The sequence below is a fragment of the Astatotilapia calliptera genome, chromosome 6 (genome assembly GCF_964374335.1).
Source record: "Astatotilapia calliptera chromosome 6, fAstCal68.1, whole genome shotgun sequence".
Taxonomy (NCBI): Eukaryota; Metazoa; Chordata; class Actinopteri; order Cichliformes; family Cichlidae; genus Astatotilapia; species Astatotilapia calliptera.
The window spans coordinates 38,092,518-38,107,196 of NC_137427.1; the positions used below are offsets into that span (position 1 = coordinate 38,092,518).

General features: G+C 38.8%; 1 protein-coding gene and 1 pseudogene across 3 annotated transcripts in view; one reads left to right on the forward strand and one right to left on the reverse strand.

Annotated features, from left to right (window-relative positions):
• myom2a (myomesin 2a) overlaps positions 1-11,497 on the reverse strand; it is a 48,308-nt gene extending 36,811 nt beyond the window's left edge. The window contains exon 1 of one of the 2 annotated variants that reach the window (XM_080303243.1): positions 11,347-11,497. The gene's annotated coding sequence lies outside the window, so the exon portion shown is untranslated. The remainder of the gene's footprint in view (positions 1-11,346) is intronic. The other variant, XM_080303245.1, reaches the window with a different exon arrangement.
• Positions 1,604-13,694, forward strand: LOC113024672 (hexokinase-1-like; annotated as a pseudogene). The gene is made up of 16 exons (XR_013909565.1): positions 1,604-1,780; positions 2,718-2,837; positions 3,166-3,261; positions 3,368-3,467; positions 3,913-4,096; positions 4,475-4,630; positions 4,722-4,955; positions 5,308-5,612; positions 6,637-6,785; positions 7,090-7,209; positions 7,440-7,535; positions 9,282-9,381; positions 9,677-9,795; positions 10,022-10,177; positions 11,437-11,670; positions 12,462-13,694. The product of XR_013909565.1 is annotated as a hexokinase-1-like (transcript).
• Positions 13,695-14,679: the final 985 nt, after the last annotated feature.

Consider the following 14,679-nt stretch of genomic DNA (forward strand, 5'->3'; position numbering starts at 1 on the left):
TGTCTTGACTTTTTTCTCTGGAAAGAAAATTCACAAATGAACAGCTCAGACTGTAAGTTTTACTGTGTAATAAGATTATACTTGGTGTAAAAGCTAATGAGAGATACAAATGTAGACAGACCAGCTTAGGGTCTTCATCCTAAATCTCACGGATTCTGTTTTCACTATCTTTTATTACTAAAACACATTTATGGAAATGGAATAATTAAAAGGTATTTTAGAATCAAATGGCAGATAGAATCAAATAGAATCAAATCTCTCGAAAATAATAATAATTTAAAAACTGTAAACCATATTATGTTTCTTTTTTTTTGCCAGTACTACAGACACCAGCCATGCCACAGATAAAGCCTTCTTTTATCAGTGATTAGATTACAACACTAGTTTTGACGAGCTTAGTTAAGAATTTTTGCATTAATTAAACGAAACAGCATCAGGACATTTGCATGCTAGCACTGAGAATATACAACGACATGGGTTATAAAACAGCAAATGCTCTGCGGCAAATCACTAACACTTGTATGTCCAGCCCAGACACACATCTCATTCCAGTCAGGTCAAGAGGATTAATAGCTCAAGGCAGCAAACATTACAGTCATGGCACGACTGAACAGTGTTTTGTTGGAGGGCAGCTGAACTTCTTTACTTAAAGGTTACAACTCTGATTCCAGCAATAGTAAATTTACATCCACATGTTCTGTTCTTATCCAGTGTCAGATTTCAAGAAGAATAAATTTATGTAATTACCTGTAATATTGCACATATAGGTCTGTGTATTCATTTCAGAACAAACTTCACATTTTTTAATCAGAGGGGCTATTTGTTGACATTATGCTTTTCTTTTCTTTTCTTTTCTTTTCTTTCCTTTCTTTTTTTTATTTTATTCGGTGGGTTTCTTTATATATTTGATTCTAAGGACAGGCAGCATTCCAACCATAAGTAGGGAGTAAGGAAAATAAACCTGAGGATATGTTCCTCGTGTCTTTGTTGAGAAATGTTGATATAGATCTTTGTACTTTTGGCCAAGAGGGGAGTATTATTCCAAACATTGTCTTTTGTTGATGCTACTACTAACAGCATGTGCTTTGTGGTGGATGCCTGTAAAGCTCCTTTTCTCTTTTAGTGACATGCCAAGCTTGGGAATACTGATGGCCTTAGAGAGAATTAGCAGTGACAGCTTTAATAAAGTATCAAACATTCATTAATTTCTAATCTGCCCTAAATTAAAATTAGGATATTATATTACATTTCTTAAAAAAGAAACACATTTTCACTCCCTTTGCTTGTAAAAACTGTCAAAAAACAAAATGCAAAACATAAATCTACCCAAAACGCACATTTGACCCTGGTAGCCCTAAGTGCAGTCTTTGGGCCACCTATGAGTTGACTTCTGGTATTCAGGTATGATCCAAAATATACATAATATGGGGAAAATCTTCTGTTTTTTGTTGTGTGTGTGTGTGTGTGTGTGTGTGTGTGTGTGTGTGTGTGTGTGTGTGTGTGTGTGTGTGTGTGTGGGTTGGAATACACCAGGGGGAGGACTAGTTGCAACTGTCTGTCATGAATTGCAATTGAAAAAAAATCACAAAACTCAAAAAGATTAATGTGTGACCACACTCTCAACCTGACAGAAAAGGGGGACTTCATAGCTCTGGACCTTGGAGGGTCGAACTTTCGGATCCTGCGTGTCAAAGTGACACAAGACAAGAAGCAACCAGTTCAGATGGAGAGCCAGATCTATGAGACCCCTGATGACATTACCCATGGGAGTGGGGCACAGGTAACCAAAAATATATTTCTACCATTTTTAAATGTACTAAACATTCTTGTTGTATTCTTCTTATTGAGCCATTCCTCTGTGAAAACATAGCTAAGAAGCAATCAGACATGTTGTTCTCATGCTGTAATCCTTGTCACACCGATGTATCGTAATCACACTTAATTAAGAATATTCAACATTACTGTCTACACACCACACAAAGCAGTTATATGAAGGCCGACTCAACATTCAGTTTGTGTAAAATGATCTTTGTGACACTTGGGAATAATAAGAGCAACGTCAGAACCTACACTGGCCTACACAGGACAGACAGCTGGCGGCCGTGTTGTAACATGATAACCAAAACATGAATGACTGTCTGCGGCGGTGTGATTGGTTTAGGCCATGACTTACACAGACAGAACAAGACAGATGCTGTTTAGTGAAATGCTGAACGGACAGCTGGTCAGAAGAAATGTAATGTGATATATCACAGGTTTGTTAACAAAGACGTACATTTAGATTGTGACTTATTGTATAATATACAACTCTGTAAACAGTCTTCATTGGTGTGATTTTTTTTAAAAACAATTTCATGCAAGTATACAATTAATCCAATGACTAAAAAGAAAAAAGAAAAAAAAATAGTTTAAAAACATGCTAAGTCACAAGTCATGTCAATATGGGTAGATATCAGCTATCTTTCCAGGATCTCATGATGATTTCTAAAATATGCATGGTTTACAGAAAGGCTTTTAACTGTCTGCAGAATCCTTTATGTTCTTTACATATTTGTTGAAGCATTTTCTAAGTAAAGTTTCAGGGATATTTATGTAAACTGGAAATTGTACTTTAAGGATGCATTAACTTAAAATGATAAAGAAAATGTTACATTTGCGCCAAAATGTAGTTACATCACCTTGAAATTCTTAAAAATGTCTTTTTTGTGTGTCTGCAGCTCTTTGACCATGTTGCAGATTGCCTCGGTGACTTCATGGAGAAACAAAAAATCAAGGATAAAAAACTTCCTGTGGGATTCACGTTCTCTTTCCCATGTGCCCAAACCAAACTAGATGAGGTAAACACTTCCAGTTTAAAGGATAACTGTACCACTCACTGTGCTCATTAAACACGTCATCACTACAATCTCAACATGTGTGGCTTGTTTCTTTTGTTAATAGTTTTAGATCAATAGCTCAATAAAGCCCATAGAATGTAACAGTGTAAATTCAGCAATGCATTATATTTTATTGTATGTATTGTATTTATATTAAAGTATCATATTATTGTGTTAATATATTATAGATAATGTGTTTGGCGATACCGTGACTGAAATAGCGATGGACATATATTTGAGATTGTCTTTGCCCGTCTTATAGTAAATTAAAGTTAGTCTTGTTTTTCAGGCTGTCTTACTAACATGGACAAAGAAGTTTAAAGCCAGTGGTGTAGAAGGCATGGACGTTGTGAAGCTTCTAAACAAAGCTATCAAGAAACGAGGGGTAGGTTTTTGTCTGTGGATTTCATTTGCAAACATGGATAAGACATCTGCCAGGTGGCTCTTTTTTTCCATTTTGTTTTGAGTTAAACATAACCTTGTTTTCCCAGGACTACCAAGCAGACATCATGGCAGTGGTGAATGACACCACTGGCACTATGATGACTTGTGGATTTGACGATCAGCGCTGTGAAGTGGGAATCATTATAGGTAAAAACGGATTTTTACCACTGCATTAGGCAAATACAAATGCCTGAGCCAATGACACTTTTAAAGTAGGGGGAAAAATATCTTGCATTTCACATGATTTGATATGCCCCTTTTAAACAAATAGATCCTTTCCCCAGGCTTTGGAAAAGGTATTTAGCACCTTAAAGCCAACAGGTTTTAGTAACCAAGTGTACTTTATCAGTACTTCAAACCATCCCAGGATGTTGAGAATACATTTTTATATTAAAGTTCTAACCCAGAAGGGCAAAAATCAAGCAAAAATAATGTCTCTCGTCCAAGCTTGGGCAAAAATCACACGAGGTCCTGAGCACTGTACAGAAGCGTGTACACAGTTCTACATGTGGGGGCGCCAAATAAGCTAAATAGCACACTGCATTCTGCTTTGAAGTGAAATAAGAGTTATGTCAGTTGTGCATCCTTTCAGGAACGGGAACAAATGCCTGCTACATGGAGGAACTGCGTCACATTGACCTGGTGGAAGGAGATGAAGGCCGGATGTGCATCAACACTGAATGGGGTGCTTTTGGGGATAATGGGTCCCTAGAGGACATCCGCACAGAGTTTGACCGTGAGATTGACAGAGGATCGATCAACCCAGGAAAACAGTTGTAAGATTCCTTTCTTCTTTTTTTTAAACTAAAGAAGGTTTTGAAAGTTTAAATATCTTTCAGTAAGTTTACTTACTGTAGACTACGATAAGTACAATGCAAGTTAGTTTTTTAAGTTGTGCAGCCAAACAGTAAACGAACTGCATATAATACACAAAAGTATACCAGTATGCTTAACTTCTTTGGGACTAGTTCTCTTTGTTGTTACACATTGTGAAGTTACTGTACACACACCACTATAGATAAAATATAGCTTTGTCCCTTAAGATTACAGTTGAAAAAAAGCATTCTAGTCTGCAGTGGACTGTAATTTAGATGAATAGAAATTGTAGCTGTGATACCTTATATGAAAACACTGTTGTGTTTCTTTCTGATTAGGTTTGAAAAGATGGCCAGTGGCATGTACATGGGAGAACTGGTACGTCTCATCCTGGTCAAGATGGCCAAAGAGGGGCTGCTGTTTGAGGGACGAATAACCCCCGAGCTCCTGACGAGAGGAAAGATTGAGACGAAACATGTATCTGCAATTGAAAAGTGAGACATGAAGGAATAAAATAGTTTTTCCACTTCCATTTTTCAACAGAAGAGTTAAGACCTTTTTAATGTACAATACTTGTAATTTTAGGACTAAGGAAGGACTGAAGAAGTGCATGGAAATCCTGACAAGGCTTGGAGTGGAGCCCTCAGATGAAGACTGTCTGGCTGTGCAGCACGTGTGCACCATCGTATCCTTCCGCTCAGCTAATCTAATATCTGCAACTCTGGGAGCCATTCTTTGTCGCCTAAAAGAGAATAAAGGAGTTGTGCGGCTTCGTACCACTGTCGGCATTGATGGATCCCTGTACAAGATGCACCCTCAGTGAGTAGGCCATAAAATGGGGACTAAAGGGCGCTTTCCAGAGACGCACATTTAGTTTGGATATTATGCACTCCAAAAAGACCTATGCAGCATAGAAAGGATGTACGCCAGATAATTCTTTGAGTGGCTTCAGATTCAGTCCTAAATGAAAAACTCCAGGTTTTGGTCTGTGTGGAAGTTCAGATCTGCTGCATTGTGAATTCCTAAAATCCTAAGTCACAGTTATCCTGTAATTGTGTAGTGTTTTATATATTTCTGCAGCCTGAATACATAATTCTGATGAAAAATAGATTTTGACACATTCTAATACTCACTTGAAGACTCACGAGGAATTCTTTTGCTCTCTGAACAGATATGCCCGTCGTCTGCACAAAACTGTGCGTCGCTTAGTCCCAGACTCAGATGTCCGTTTCCTGCTGTCCGAAAGCGGGAGTGGGAAAGGAGCGGCCATGGTGACAGCAGTGGCATACCGTTTAACTGAGCAGGCGCGCCACATTCAGCAGACTTTGGCAGAATTCCGGTTGAGCAAAAATCAGTTGTTAGAGGTAAAGAAAAGGATGAAGGTGGAGATTGAAAGAGGCCTGAAGAAGGACAGCCACAAGGACGCTACAGTCAAAATGTTGCCCACCTTTGTTCGAAGCACACCGGACGGAACAGGTAATTAAAATGAGACATACATAGATTCGTTTTTTTGTTAGCTCAGGTCCAAGTCAATCATTCACGCCTGTCTATGTCATATATGAAGGCCAAAGGAAAGTAATGCAGATGGAAATATCAATATCCTTTGATACTAAAGTGTTTCGTGTGGTCTATAGTGAAACCATGTGTTATACTCAGGAGTGTATTACCTGTAATAAGGCCACCATTGCATCAGGTAAAATTATTACGTGCTTATAAAATACAATATCAGTGTTTGGTGAAACAAACAGTTGCATTATTTACCACAATAAAAACAGCATTATCAATAATTAAAGCGAGTCTTTATGTCATCTCAAAGTAACTACTAAACTACATAATGTATCATGAAACAATCAGTCACTATATGTTTGGTTTTTGGTAATAATGAAAGCAGCGCTTGTGCTAACACAAAAAGCTTGAGTAAAGTTCATGGCACAAGGAGTCAAACAACAGGCTTCAGATATTTAAAAACCCAACAGCTGGACATGTTTACCCAGCACAAGCACTGCTTTTAGTGTATGAGGTGGACTTTATGGATCTGCATGAAAGGATTTTCACAATCCAATAACCAGTAACAGTACAAATGGTCAGTTTATGCTGACTGAAGACACAGCTGACGTTTCCTAGATCTATGTGTTTCTTTCAAAAGGTTTTCTGAAAATAGGTGAATTACCAGACACAGAAGCACACACGAGTAAACGTTGGCCTCACCTTGATAAACTAGCACTACTTATCTGTGATGCCTAATGGCAATTAATACATGAAGGTTAACATTTAGACAAATACTTTAAGATTTAAAAGCCAATAATTCTGTGCCTTATATTTTGTCCCTAATTCTCTGTACCTGGCAGTCAAATATAATTGCTATTTTCAAGTTTTTTAACCATAGAGAGAACAATATTTATTCTAAATTATAACCAGTACAACAGATAAAACTTATTCAGTGGTTGTAGAAATATGTTTTGTGCCTTCTCATGCTCATTTCTTTGGCTTTTTTTAACAGAAAATGGTGATTTCCTTGCTCTGGACCTTGGCGGAACGAACTTCCGCGTGCTTCTGGTCAAGATTCGCAGTGGGAAAAGACGATCAGTGGAGATGCATAACAAAATCTATGCCATTCCCATAGAAGTCATGCAGGGCACAGGGGAAGAGGTACCGATCAGTTTTGCGTATTTGTTGCAGGAAACAGGAACAATAATCATGTTTAAATAATTCTCAGTCTTTAAAAACTGCTTATTCCATGAAAACAGATTAAACATTTATAGACATTTATAGCAATTTCTTCTCTTTTCCATCTTAATTTCTAGCTACAACAAAATCCATTTGAAACATGCAACTATCCAAATCCAAACCTGCATTGGTGCCATAAAGAATCTTTGTAACTCACATGAAAAAAAAAACACCAAAAGCCATTAGCAGTCCTGACCTTTTCTTTCTATATGATGTCTCTTTCCAGCTTTTTGATCACATTGTGCACTGCATCTCTGATTTCCTGGACTACATGGGAATGAAAAGTGCTCGACTCCCACTGGGTTTCACTTTTTCGTTCCCCTGCCATCAGACCAGCCTGGATGCAGTATGTTCCCTTTTTCCTCAAAGCAAAAACTTTACGTTGCTTTCAATCCAGCTACAACCAAATTACCAAGAAGGCAAAGCATAATGTACAATGTAACGTACACATGTAATGGACACATACTTGGTTAATAAGTCGTTTTTCTGTCATGTTTAGAGAATTGTGAAATGTTATTCAGTCAAATTAAACATTATTATAATTTAAATCATTACTTATTGTTTTGTTATCTTCAGGGCATCCTTGTAACATGGACCAAAGGCTTCAAGGCCACAGACTGTGAGGGTGAAGATGTAGTGGAGCTTCTTCGGGAAGCAATCAAAAGGAAAGAGGTAATCACAGACCAGTTTGGTCACAACAACACGAACACTAGTTAATCCACTGGATTTGACAGAAAGCCCAAAGATGCCATTATTGTGAAAAGTTTGCTACTAAAAAATATGCATCATTTAGTCAAAATATACCCTAAAAGACATAAAACCTAAAATACCCTAAAACCAGTAAAATGGTTTCATTCAGTATTGTTAAAATGATCCCAAATTTAATAGACATAAGTGTATATTTTATACCTCTGACTGCTGCTTGGTTATTGTTACAAAGAACAGCAAAACAATAAGATAAGATAAGATAAGATAACCTTTATTAGTCCCACACGTGGGAAATTTGTTTTGTCACAGCAGTCTTTGCATGGGATATTTGGTGAGATAAAAAAGGCTTTGTGTAAGCTGCACCTTTGCATCCTGTATAATGTAGGCACAGTTTGTCCCTCATATTGTTGCTTCTTTAACCCTCGGATGGTCATAGTCAAAAAAGGGTCCCTTTTTTGACTATGACCATCCGAGGGTTAAAAGTGCTGTCCAGGTTCTGACTGACAGCACTCTGAGCAAATAAATGCTTGCCTTCAATGAGCCCCTCAAAGCAGTGTCTTTTAAATAATGAAATTCAGCTATTTTAGAGCTTAACTGTTTTTTTTTTATATTCACTTATCTACCCACTATTTAGAGAACTTTTGTTATTTTGGTCGTTTAAAATCTCATAATTTAAACTTTGTTTCATAAAAACATTACAGAATAAGGAAGGGAAAGAATCTGGATATGTAACCTAACAGACCACCTCATTAAAAACCTTATAGTAAATCCTTAGTAGTAAAGAAGATTGCACATCATATATTCACTCACCATCCACGTCACATGACCACATAGCTGCTAATCCCAGCATACAGGCATCTTTGCTGTGAACTGCAATTTTGCAGTTTCAGCATAAACGCACTTAACCCCACCTCGTACTGTATAAACCTACAACAGAACAACAAATATGACTAATTACTCTCTCTAATAAATTACATTTTTATGAATACAGTTGAGTGTCACTGTTATATCTAGAAAATTCCTAATATCCACATGTTGCCACTTTTCGGTTTCACATATTAATTTTATTTTTTTAGATGGAGAATCCAGTAAGTATTAACCAAAGGTAAATCATTAACTAACAGGTAAAGCGGTACGAGCCTGGACCTGTTTACTGTCCTTATAGCATGCAATAACACCCAGAAGACATGCAGCTAAGAGCAGAGGTCTGGCAGAGCTCCTGAACCTTACAGCTCTTTGAAACTGCTTGTGTAGTTTGTTGTTTCGCCTGTCTAGGAGTGTGGGTTAACCGCATTGTGCTCAGTGTGGCATTTAAGATGTTGCCAGGTGTGATATTGATTCATCTGTCAAAACAACCATCCAGCAATGTTTAGTGAAAAACATGGACTTAACGCTGCTTTAACATCATCTTGGAAAAGTCTTAAGCAACAGCAGCTACCTGCTTTTCTTTAGACTGCAGGGAAAAAAATCTATATGGCTATTAATATAAGTAACCGGATGTAAACACTTCAGTATCATGAGTATGTGAATTAAAAATGTAATGAATATATTCTGGGCATTCTGGACACAACTGATTTTTTGCACGACAGATTTTTTTAATTGAAATTTGTCTATAACATGGAAAGCATACACAAGTTCTTACTGCATTATGCGTGCATGTAATATTGTTGTACTTTGATGTGTAAACAATAATTCTTGTGATGTTTGTAGGAGTTTGAGCTGGATGTGGTAGCCATAGTGAATGACACAGTGGGGACGATGATGACCTGTGCATATGAGGAGCCCACATGTGAGGTGGGACTGATCGCAGGTGAGTGACACACAACCTATAACAAAAATATTTTTTCTACAATTATCTTGCAAGGTATGAAAGATGTAAGTAAATATTCATACAACAAAATGATATGTTTATGTATTTATTTTATTAAGCAAAACTACTTTTGTGTTATTTTGCACCTTAGCCCAATACTAATCTACAGTTAGAAAAGAAATTTGGTAGTTCTTTTTAGATGTAACAGCCCTGGCTGTGTATACACTCAGGAACGGGCAGCAATGCTTGTTATATGGAAGAAATGAAGAACATTGAGATAGTGCCGGGTACCGAGGGTCGGATGTGTGTCAATATGGAGTGGGGGGCATTTGGAGACAATGGCTGTCTGGATGACATCAGGACAACATACGACCAGGCAGTGGATGAGAACTCACTCAACGAAGGCAAACAAAGGTTAGGATGCAGCTAGTACCCAACTATTTCACAAATAACAAAATAGCAACACCTGCCACAGTGCTATACTCTCCCCTCAACATCTTGGCCTGTTCAGCAATACTGGATCAAAGAGCAAACAGAAAAATATATTTAAAGGGAAAAAAAGAAAACAAATGGTATCTCTAGTTAAGAGAGCATCTTTACAGCTTACTGACACAGCTGTGTTAATTCTTTTGCATCACAGATATGAGAAGATGTGCAGTGGAATGTATCTTGGTGAGATTGTACGGCAGATTTTGATTGATCTGACCAAGCGTGGCTTCCTGTTCCGGGGACAAATCTCAGAGACACTTAAGACCAGGGGCATCTTTGAGACAAAGTTTCTGTCACAGATAGAAAGGTGGGTGAATCATTTCACACTAACATTATTTTTTTTTGCAATTATTGGTTAGGGCTGTTTTAATGCTATCAAACAATCATTATATACAAACTGTTTATCCAGGAGCAGACATTACAGAATTGTGGTGTCTAAAAAATAGTCTGTCCTATTTAAAGGTAAAATTCACCCCAACTATGTTTTTGAGCATTCAATTCAAACACAACATTCAATTTCTTCAATTAGAAGATAAAGAGCACATAAGTTGTGGTTACAGTCTTCAACCACTGCCGGTTTGGACTGATTTTCAACATTAGAGGGATCAGTTGCTTAAATAAAAAAAGATCAGTTTCTTCTCTCATAGAACTGTTACTGAATGCAGCCACCTGTTATGCTCTAGGTGATCTATGCTATGACATGGATATTCTGACAAATGTGTAAAGTTTACAAAGTTGCGCACAGATGTCAAGCCAGGAGACAGAAAAGTGAGTTCGGTACATTTACATTTACCACTCTTATCAAACATCACAAGTTAATTCAAATAAAAGTTTAGCACCAGAAGTATTTTGCATTTAATAACTACAAAAGTATAAAATGTAATTATATAACTTATATAACTTTACACAGAACACTGTTTGCTTTATACACCTCCTAGCAGGCATAGGCTCCACTGACTTTTACAGAATATTATATATTATCTATCTTGTGAATTTAGAAGATCAGAATATCAGATAAAGCTAATAGCACATAAGAAGTAGTCTATAATACACCTCAGACAAAAAATGCACTTAGTTTGTACTTAGTTTTTTAGCTACAATATTATTGTGTGGGACAGTTTTTAATGTTCTGCCCCTACAGAATACCTGCATAACCATACAGAGGTTAAAAAAGTAATTTGTCTGATGCAGACTAATTTTCATACTGTAGCGAAATAAATGAAAACGGAAGTTAAGAAGAAAATGGTGAATACCAGAAAGCTAGAAAGAGTTAATAGTACTGTGAAGTATCTGTGTTTATATAAAGCCTGCGGCTTAAACATGCAAAATGCTGGGAAATTAATAGTATACCAGCATGAAAACATGGGATTAAGCTGAAGTATTCAGCAAAAAGCAGTTTTTAATGAGTCACCACACCTAGGAATGATGAAGGAAGGGGGATGTGAGCACTTGAGCTTATGTGCTGTTTAAGCCTACCTTAGTCTCTGGGAACAGCTGTGAGGTATCCAATGACTCTCCTGCTGTTGGCTGACCTCTGACTCTCCCCCCTCCCACCTCTCTCCACAGCGATCGTCTGGCCTTGCTGCAGGTCAGAGCGATCCTGCAGCAGCTGGGGCTCGACAGCACCTGTGATGACAGTATTATCGTCAAGGAGGTGTGCGGCACAGTGTCCCGCCGAGCAGCTCAACTGTGCGGAGCTGGAATGGCTGCAGTGGTGGACAAGATCCGTGAGAACAGAAGACTGGACCACCTGGATGTTACAGTGGGTGTGGATGGCACACTCTACAAGCTGCACCCACAGTAAGAGCTGGGATAGGAACACAATAGAGGGCATGTTTGTGTGAAAGGAGACCCGTTCATTTTAAAATGTTACTGTATTTCATCAGTCTGCAAAGAATTACCCAAGATTACCAAACTCACTGGCCTTACAGTAGCACTGAATTATTTATTCAGTCACTAGGATGGAAAAACATTCAAAAAGTGCTGAAGGACCTATAGTCAACAAATATACTGGTCTTTTTTGACATTAAATAATGCATGTTAGACATTGAAAAGATAAAGCAAATTGTACGTTTGCAGATGTCCAGAATAAAAACAGCAGAAACTGTAATAAACATATTACAACCCATAAATAGCCAAGTATTAGTATGTTATAAATCAACTAAATGTACAATCTGTCTACATCTCTTAGCCTTAAAACACTTTGATCTGCTACCACTTGTGATCCTTTGTGAGGACAAATTACAACTATACCAGTTTTTTATATAAAAGATAATTTTCTGAAAAAGTACCTCAAGGCTAACATCTTCATTTGGTTGTTTGTCGAGGGGACTACTGATGGACTCTTGTAACTGGGGTTACAAATTAGGAGATAACTGCACCAATAAAAATCCAGAGGACCTCTTTTACCTCCAAGTCCACACCCTCTCGATAGGCCCGAATGAACCTCCTCACACAACTCTGTGCTGCTTCTAGTTGTAAAGTTTGAATAATATGTATGTCTGTCACCTATGCTGGAAAGCAACTGTCATTTCAAGTTCAGTAGCAAGCTGCCTCATAACCACAGTTTCCTCTTGCTCTCTTTTCTTCAGTTTTTCTCGGATCTTCCAACAAACTGTGAAGGAACTCGCCCCCAAATGTGATGTCAACTTCCTGCTGTCTGAGGACGGCAGCGGTAAGGGAGCTGCCCTCATCACTGCTGTGGGCTGCCGCCAGAGGGAGCTGGATGCCCAGCAACACTGAGCAGCTCTGTCCCAATTGTCCACAAGAACTACCTGCTGCTCCACCATGACCTTCACGCACCGCACAGCCTACATCCATTTCCCCTTGGCAGCCGTGACTCCACCTGTGCCCAACTTGGTCCACCTACAGCCAGAGAGATATACTGCATGCAGAGAATTAAAACTCAGTATCTAAATATTTATTTATACTGCACCAGATGGTTTATTATTTCCGTGTTTGTACATTTTCCTCAATAGCTTGTCAATAACCTGACAAATCTAAACTCCCTTAGGTGTGCAATATTTGTGTACTACTAGTTTTATTTTTATATGAAGCCAGATATATAATTGTATTTATATAGCTCGGGCCAATTTGAATCCCAGAGGTCATCAAGATTTTTGCACCATAGACACAAGTAAATGTCTGCACTTTTTATATGAAAGTTACAGCAGCAACACGTCAATGTAACTTCCCATATGAAGGACCTTCTTGAAGCTGAATGAAGCCGATTGTTTTTACAGGCTCCTTTGGTTGAGAAAAACCAGTTCCAAAAGGGCTCGTTGCAAAGGTTTGAATGCAAGAGTCACGGCTGTTAAAATCTCCCTCATTTTGTGTGCTACATGCTCACACAACGTGTTTGTCTACTAACCCCTTTCTGTGTAACTGTCAGTGTAATTCACATATTCAAATATTCCTGCATCACCATACCATTATTCCTCAAGAGTGGACAAGGTAGAAAAATCCCCAGAGAAGTATTAGCCCATCCTATTGCTATTCGTAAACTATTAAACTTTTGGTGTTGTGATTTATACCACTTCTACTCATTGTATGTGCAAACAATAAATGTTTATTGGGCCCCAAGAAGAGTGGACATAATGAGCGCTTTTGTGTGTATTTGTAGCTGAGTGTCAGTGTGTCTCACTGTATGACCTGTAGCTTCAATGTCCAAAGCTCTATGGAGACTGCATGCCTTACATCAACACAAAGGAGGGTACCGGATCATTTTCTTTCTTTTGCTCTATTTTTTTTTAACATCATTATAGATTTGTGATTGACACAGTAAAAAGCTAATTCATTAAATTATATTTTGTTGTGGAGTAAAACCTGTGTCTCATTCTTTAGCTGTCAAGCGGGGCAGAACTGGAAATGCAGATGGTGAAGTTGGTAACAAGCTGACACATAAAAAGTGCATTAAGTTCACCATTCATCTGATACAAAGGAAGGGCTGTGCCTGTGCCATAGCTTGGTAATTATCAACTATCTTGACTAGATAGTTGACTAGACACTTCAAATCCTGTCTCCCCCCCCCCCCCCCCACCCTGGACCCCCACCAATTCGCATACCGCCAGAACAGGAGCACAGAGGATGCAGTCTCCATCGCACTGCACTCTGTCCTCTCACAATTGGACAACAACAACACCTACGCCAGAATGCTGTTTATAGACTTCAGTTCAGCATTCAATACAATCCACCCCTCACAACTCATCAGGAAACTGACAGACCTGGGCATCAGTTCCCTCATGTGCAAATGGTTATTGGACTTCCTGACCAACCGCCCCCAACATGTCCGGCTGGATAACCACTGCTCATGTACAATCACAATGAACACTGGTGTACCACAAGGCTGTGTGATGAGCCCTTTCCTCTACTCCCTCTTCACCCATGCCTGCAGACCTGCCGGTGGTTCTAACACCATCATTAAGTTTGCAGATGACACCACGGTGATTGGCCTCATCAGTGACAACGATGAGGCCGCCTACGGGGAGTAGGTGGATCGTCTGGCTGAGTGGTGCGACACAAACAACCTGCTGCTTAACACCGAGAAGACCAAGGAGCTCATCGTGGACTACAGGAGAAATGCTGACCCACATCCACCCATCTACATTAACGGGACGGCTGTGGAGCGTGTGAGCAGCTTCAAGTTCCTGGGAGTCCACATCTCCGAGGATCTCACCTGGACAACCAACTGCTCCAAGCTGGTCAAGAAGGCTCACCAGCGCCTCTTCTTCTTGAGGACTCTGAGGAAGAACCACCTGTCCTCAGACATCCTGGTGAACTTCTATTGTTGCACCATCGAGAGCATCCTGA